Source organism: Rhinopithecus bieti, unplaced genomic scaffold, assembly GCF_001698545.2.
Source record: "Rhinopithecus bieti isolate Rb0 unplaced genomic scaffold, ASM169854v2 scaffold_62832, whole genome shotgun sequence".
Taxonomy (NCBI): domain Eukaryota; kingdom Metazoa; phylum Chordata; class Mammalia; order Primates; family Cercopithecidae; genus Rhinopithecus; species Rhinopithecus bieti.
This window is the reverse complement of record NW_016823854.1, coordinates 249,323-256,587: the sequence shown is the minus strand read 5'-3', so window position 1 is coordinate 256,587 and position 7,265 is coordinate 249,323.

The window sequence follows — 7,265 nt, the reverse complement described above, 5'->3', positions numbered from 1 at the left end:
CCTGGCCAACATGGTGAAACCCCGTCTCTACTAAAAATACAAAAATTAGCCAGGCATGGTGGCACGTGCCTGTAATCCCAGCTACTCAGGAGGCTGAGGCAAGAGAATCGCTTGAACCTGAGAGGTGCAGGTTTCAATGAGCCGAGTTCGCACCACTGCACTCCGGCCTGGGCAACAGAAACAAAAACAAAACAAAAGTCTGAATTCCAAAGAGACTTGGAGCATGGTAAAACGACAAGATGTGGTCTGTGTGCGTACCCACACATAGAGACCTGTTTGTAAATTGGGGGTGAAGAAAAGCTGGCACGGAAGTATAGGAGTTACTCTCATGCCCCTCTCCTCAGTAGAGTCCATCTCACCAGGTCCACAGCCATCTCCTGTCCCAGAAGTCCTTGCTCTCCTTGCCACAGACCAAATAGCCCCCTTGACTGTAGCCACCATTTCCACAGGGCAGAGGAGGAACTCACCATGGGTGCAGAGGATGAGCTGGATAAGTGTGTGCTGTGTGCTTCAGAGATTCTGTAGACCCTCTAACTATGTGTACTCTCTATTTCCCAACTGTTGCTCTTAAATCTTTGGTAAAGGTTTTGTAGTGAGTAGGCTTAAATGTACAACAGAACAAACAAGCTAAAATTTTATTACTTCTACTTCTGTTTGCAAAAAAATTGGCTAAATAAAACAAATTTGGTATGATTTTCATTATCACTATGTGCCAGAAATTTTAGCCAATTGATATAGTGTGGATGTTTGTCCTTTCCAAATCTCATGTTGAAATGTGAGCCCCGGCCGGGCGCGGTGGCTCAAGCCTGTAATCCCAGCACTTTGGGAGGCCGAGACGGGCGGATCACGAGGTCAAGAGATCGAGACCATCCTGGCTAATACGGTGAAACCCCATCTCTACTAAAAAAATACAAAAAACTAGCCGGGCGAGGTGGTGGGCGCCTGTAGTCCCAGCTACTCCGGAGGCTTGCAGTGAGCTGAGATCTGGCCACTGCACTCCAGCCTGGGCGGCAGAGCGAGACTCCGTCTCAAAAAAAAAAAAAGAAATGTGAGCCCCAATACTGGAGGTGTTTGGGTCATGGGGGCAGATCCCTGATGAATGGCTTGGTGCTCACCCCACCCCATAATAATGAGTGAGCTCTTGCTCTATTAGTTCTAGGAGATCTGGTTATTTAAAAGTCTGGCACCTCCCTCTTTTGTTTATTTTGAGACAGAGTCTTGCTCTGTTGCCCAGGCTGGAGTGCAGCAGAGTGATCTCCGCTCACTGCAACCTCCACCTCCCAGGTTCAAGCAATTTTCCTGCCTCAGCCTCCCAAGTAGCTAGGATTACAGGTACATGCCACCACACCTGGCTGATTTTTGTAATTTTAGTAGAGATGGGGTTTCACCATGTTGACCAGGCTGGTCTTGAACTCCTGACCTCAGATGATCCACCTGCCTCGGCCTCCCAAAGTGCTGGGATTACAGGCGTAAGCTATTGTGCCCGGCCTCCCTCCTCTTTCTTGCTTCCCCCTCACCATGTGAATGCCAGCTCCCCTTCCTCTTCTGCTATGATTGGATGCTCTCTGAAGCCCTTACCAGAAGCAGATGGCAGCACCTGCTGTTCATGCAGCCTGCAGAACCATGAGTCAAACAAACCTCTTCTCTTTATAAATTACCTAGCCTCAGGTATTCCTTGATAGCAACAAAAAATGGATTAATACACTAATCTGAGCGATAACCTTCTCCTCTTCTAGGAAAAAATATTTTGTTACTTTAAGTTGCAAAGAATTGCTAATCACTTCTCAGCCTTTTAGCTATGATAAAAAAAAAATCATGCCTAAAGAATCTGTCTGCAGTTACTGTTGAGAGGTGTTTTTGTTTGTTTTGAGACAGGATCTTGCTCTGTTGCCCAGGCTGGAGTGCAGTGGCACCATCTTCGCTCACTGTAACCTCCGCATCCTGGGTTCAAGCAATCCTCCTACCTCAGCCTCCTGAGTAGCTGAGACTACAGGCACACACCAACATGCCCAGCTAATTTTTTTTTTTTTTGGTAGAGACAAGGTCTCACTATATTGCCCAGGCTAGCCTCGAACTCCTGGGCTCAAGTGATCCGCCCACCTTGATCGTCCACCTCGACCTCCCAAAGTTCTGGGATTACAAGCATGAGCCACTGTGCCAGATCATAAGAGGTGTTTTTTCTTTTTTTAAATGTTTTATCTTTCAGAGATGAGGGCTTGCTGTATTGCCCAGTCTGGATTCAACCTCCCGGGCTCAAGCAATTCTCCTGCCTCAGCCGCCCGAGTAGCTGGGACTACAAGTGTACAACGACACTGTGCCTGGATTGTTGAGAGTTTTAATACTTTCAAATTGACACAGTTTTATTAGTTATCTTTTAATAAACATGGTATTCTAATTGGAAGTTAATTGGCAGAGCTCCAGTGTAAACACTTGGTTCCTGTCACACATGAACTCAGCTATACACATTCATTTTAGGAATAAGTTCATGAAGATTCACAATGATTCGCCTCACTTAGGGCATAGTTCATGTCTCCGACCCTTGTGCTATTACATATGTTTGAGTTTTAGCAGATTTGATATAAACAATGATAGTATAGTAATATGTAATACGATATGACAGCACACTGTTTCTTGTATAGAAGAAATAGAATTTGAATTACTTCGTTTCTGACATTCTGTATGACCACCTGACTTTTAAATTTGTGTTTAAAATTTAAAACAGTGAGATAGGAGGCCAGGTGTGGTGGCTCACACCTGTAATCTCAGCACTCTGGGAGGCTGAGGCAGGCAGATCACCTGAGGTCAGGAGGTCGAGACTAGCCTGACCAACAGGGCGAAACCCCATTTCTTTCTTTTTTTTTTTTTTGAGACGGAGTCTCGCTCTGTGGCCCGGGCTGGAGTGCAGTGGCCGGATCTCAGCTCACTGCAAGCTCCGCCTCCCGGGTTCACACCATTCTCCTGCCTCAGCCTCCCGAGTAGCTGGGACTACAGGCGCCCGCCACCTCGCCCGGCTAGTTTTTTGTATTTTTTAGTAGAGACGGGGTTTCACCATGTTAGCCAGGATGGTCTCGATCTCCTGACCTCGTGATCCGCCCGTCTCGGCCTCCCAAAGTGCTGGGATTACAGGCTTGAGCCACCGCGCCCGGCCTTGAAACCCCGTTTCTACTAAAAATACAAAAATTAGCTGGGCGTGGTGGTGCGCAACTGTAGTCCTGTTTACTCCGGAGGCTGAAGCAGGAGAATCGCTTGAACCCAGGAGGTGGAAGTTGCAGTGAACTGAGATTGCATCACTGCACTCCAGCCTGGCAACAGTGTGAGACTCTGTCTCAAAAATACCAAAAAACACACACAAAATATCCCACAAAAAAAAACAGTGAGATAGAATATAAACTGCAAGTTGTGATATTTTGATTTGGTTAAGTACAAGTGTTAGTTCATATATGAAGTATTTTACCAAATTTGAATATATCATTACAATTAAATGTAGTATTATTTAAAAATTTTTAATAGCTTTAAATCTAGAAAAGGAGTTAAGAAAATCCAAAGTTACATCAGTGGTACAATTTAGTAGTTGCCTAAATTGTACCTTTTGCAGGTGGTTTGCTTTTATTCAAACGTGTTTATTAGTTACTGGACAATTATTTACATAAAATATTATTGTATCAGTATGTAACCAATGGATCAAAGTTCAAACTAGTAGGTAGGAATGAGATCTTTTGAATAAACAGTTGTGCTGTTTTCCTTTTTTGTACTATAATATTTATTTTTACTTTTTATACTAGTATACATATATATAAAGTTCAGTAAAGGTAACTTTTCATTGTCTCTATTTCTTCTCTGGTCATTATAGTCATTTATTTCATTTCTTTTTTTTTTTTTTTTGAGGTAGGGTCTTGCTCTGTCACCCAGGCTGGAGTACAGTTGTGCAATCTCAGGACTCACTGCAATCTCGACCTCGTGGGCTCAAATGATCCTCCCACGTCAGCCTCCCAAAGTGCTGGGATTACACAGGCATGAGCCACTGTGCCTGACCTATTTCATTTCTTGATAATTAAAAAGGATCCACTTTGAAAGACTGAGGTGGGCAGATCAATTGAGGCCAGGAGCTCCAGACCAGCCTGGCCGGCCAACATAGTGAAACCTTGTTGAAACCTCGTCTCTACTAAAAATACAAAAATTAGTCAGGCATGGTGGCGGGTGCCTGTAATCCCGGCTACTCGGGAGGCTGAGGTGGGAGAATCACTTGAACCCTGGAGGTTGAGGTTGCAGTGAGCTGAGACTGCACCACTGCACTCCAGCCTGGGCAACACAGTGAGACTCCATCTCAAAAAAAAAAAAAAAAAACCCACTCATGATGTCAAAAATGCTAGATGGCCCACCTCCTCTCTCCTGATCCTTCCCCTCCTTCTCCTTGGGTTATTTGTCCCAAATTCACCATGTTCCTGCTATTTTTTTTTCTTTTGTTGTTTTTGAGACAGAGTCTCACCCTATTGCCCGGGCTGGAGTGCAGTGGCATGATCTCAGCTCACCACCGTCTTGACCGTCTGGGGTCAAGCGATCCTCCATCCTCAGTCTTGCAAGTAGCTGGGACTGCAAGTGCGAACCACCATGCCCCTATAATTTTTGTATTTTTTGTAGAGACAGGGTCTTGACATGTTGCCCAGGCTGGTCTCAAACTCCTGAGTTCAAGTGATCCTTCCTTCGCAGCTTCCCAAAGTGCTGGAATTACAGGCATAAGCCACCTGCATCTGGCCAACATTAAAAAATAATATTAGTAGATGAAAATGACACATCTTTTCCAAGACTTGGTAGGTTGTGTTAGTTAGTATAAGAATGTATTAGCAAAATTTAATTTCATTTGACAAATATAAAAGTCAAAGAAGGGGTAAATGTCTTAAAGAAAATCAATTCGGTTTCATTCGATTCAATAAAAAATTGTTAAAAGGATAAACTATGGGCCAGGGACCCTGATGGATACTGGGAGTACAAAGATGAAAAGGACATGGTCTCTGTCCTCAAAAGAGCCAGTGGGGAGAGGAAAGACACTTCCACAGGTTCTTTTAATATAATATGCTAGGTGCAATGTTAGAGGTAAGCTCAGACATATGGAAGAACTTACATTACTTACCCAGCAAATTCAGGAAAGCCTTCAGGGAGGAAGTGAGCTGAGCTTTGAAGAAAGAATAAAATTGGGCTGGACGAAGACACTTAAGAAATGCAAGGCTGGCAGGGGCTCAGGTCCTGAGCAAAGGCTCAGAGGTGTAAACTAATATGGTCTGAATATCACTATAATACATATTAATATGGTATGTGTGCAGAAAGCCTAAGAAATTAGATAGAACTAGAACATAAATGTCAAGGCAGAGAGAGTGATAGGAGACAAAAAGAGGGAGGAATGTCCCGATGGTCTTATCTAGGATGCTAAAGAACCGGACTTTCTGCTGGGGTTGGTTTTAAGCAAAATTGGATTTAGATTTTAGAAGCCAGGTGGCCAGGTGCGGTGGCTCATGCCTGTAATCCCGGCACTTTGGGAGGCTGAGGTGGGAGGATTACTTGAGCTCAGGAGTTTGAGACCAGCCTGGCCAACATAGTGAAACCCCATCTCTACTAAAAATACGAAGATTAGTCAGGTGTGGTGGCGCATGCCTGTAATCCCAGCTACTTGGGAGGTTGAGGCAGGAGAATGGCTTGAAGCCGGGAGATGGAGATTGCAGTGAGCTGAGACTGCACCACTGCACTCCAGCCCGGGTGACAGAGCAATACTCCACCTCAAAAAAAGAAAAAAGAAAAATACTTTAGATGCTAGGTCTAGTGGCTCATGCCTGTAATCCCAGCACTTTGACAGGCCAAGAAAGGATGATTGTTTCGGCCCAGGAGTTCCAGTTCAGCCTGGGAATCATAGTAAGACTCCGTCTCTACAAAAGTATTTTAAAAATTAGCCAGGTGTGGCCAGGCGTGGTGGCTCACGCCTGTAATCCCAGCACTTTGGGAGGCTGAGGCAGGTGGATCACCTGAGGCCAGGAGTGACCAGCCTGGCCAACATGGCAAAACTCCATCTCTACTAAAAATACAAAAATTAGCCGGGCATGGTGGCTCAGGCCTATAATCCCAGCTACTCGGGATGCTGAGGCAGGAGAATCGCTTGAACCTGGGAGGCAGAGGTTGCAGTGACGTGAGATCGTGCCACTGCACTCCAGTCCAAGCAACAAGAGCGAAACTCCATCTCAAACAAAACAAAACAAAACAAAACAAAGCAAAACAAAACAAAACACCAGGTGTGGTAGCATGTGCCCGTAGTCCTGGGTACTCTCAGAGGCTGAGGAGGGAGGATGGCTTGAGTCCAGGAGGTTGAAGCAGCAGTGAGCCATGATTGTGCCACTGTATTTCAAACTGGGCAACAGAGCGAGACCCTGTCTCTAAAAAAAAAGTAAAAAGTACTAGGTTTTAGATAGTCTACTGTGGTGAGGTGGTGGATAGCTTAAAGAGGGACAAGACTGGAGGGAGGCAGTGTAGTCAAGAGACTAATGAAATAATCTGATGAAAAGGTGAGAAGGGGATAGGCGCGGTGGCTCACACCTGTAATCCCAGCACTTTGGGAGGCTGAGGCTGGTGGATCACGAGGTCAGGAGTTTGAGACCATCCTGGCCAACCTGGTGAAACCCCAATCTCTACTAAAAATACAAAAATTAGTCGGGCATGGTGGTGTGTACCTGTAATCTCAGCTACTCTGGAGGCTGAGGCAGGAGAATTGCTTAAACTTGAGGGGCAGAGGTTGCAGTGAGCCAAGATTACGCCACTGCACTCCAGCCTGGGTTACAGAGCGAGACTCTGTGTCAAAAAAAAAAAAAAAAAAAAAAAAAAAAAAAAAAATGTGAGAAGGGATTGAACTTGATGAAGCCAGTGATATTCATCTTTGTATACCCAGTGCCAGCTATAATTTCTAGTATAAGGAATGAGCTAAAATAATATTTACTAATTGAGTTAAATTTATGTTTCCTCTTCTACATTCTAATGAAATCTCCATCTTTTGGCTTTAGAACCACATTTCTAGTGACCATTTTAATGCATACTGGACTTCTAGACAACGATTCCATAAGTACTTTGTACAAAACATAGCAAAAGTATATATAATGCTAAATAAAATAAATCAGAAAATCGAACATGATAACAATTCATTCCACAAATATTTATTGCTCTTTCCCACACTTTGCTTTTTTCTTGGACCAAGAGATCTGGATAAGAATATATATTTTATTTTATATATA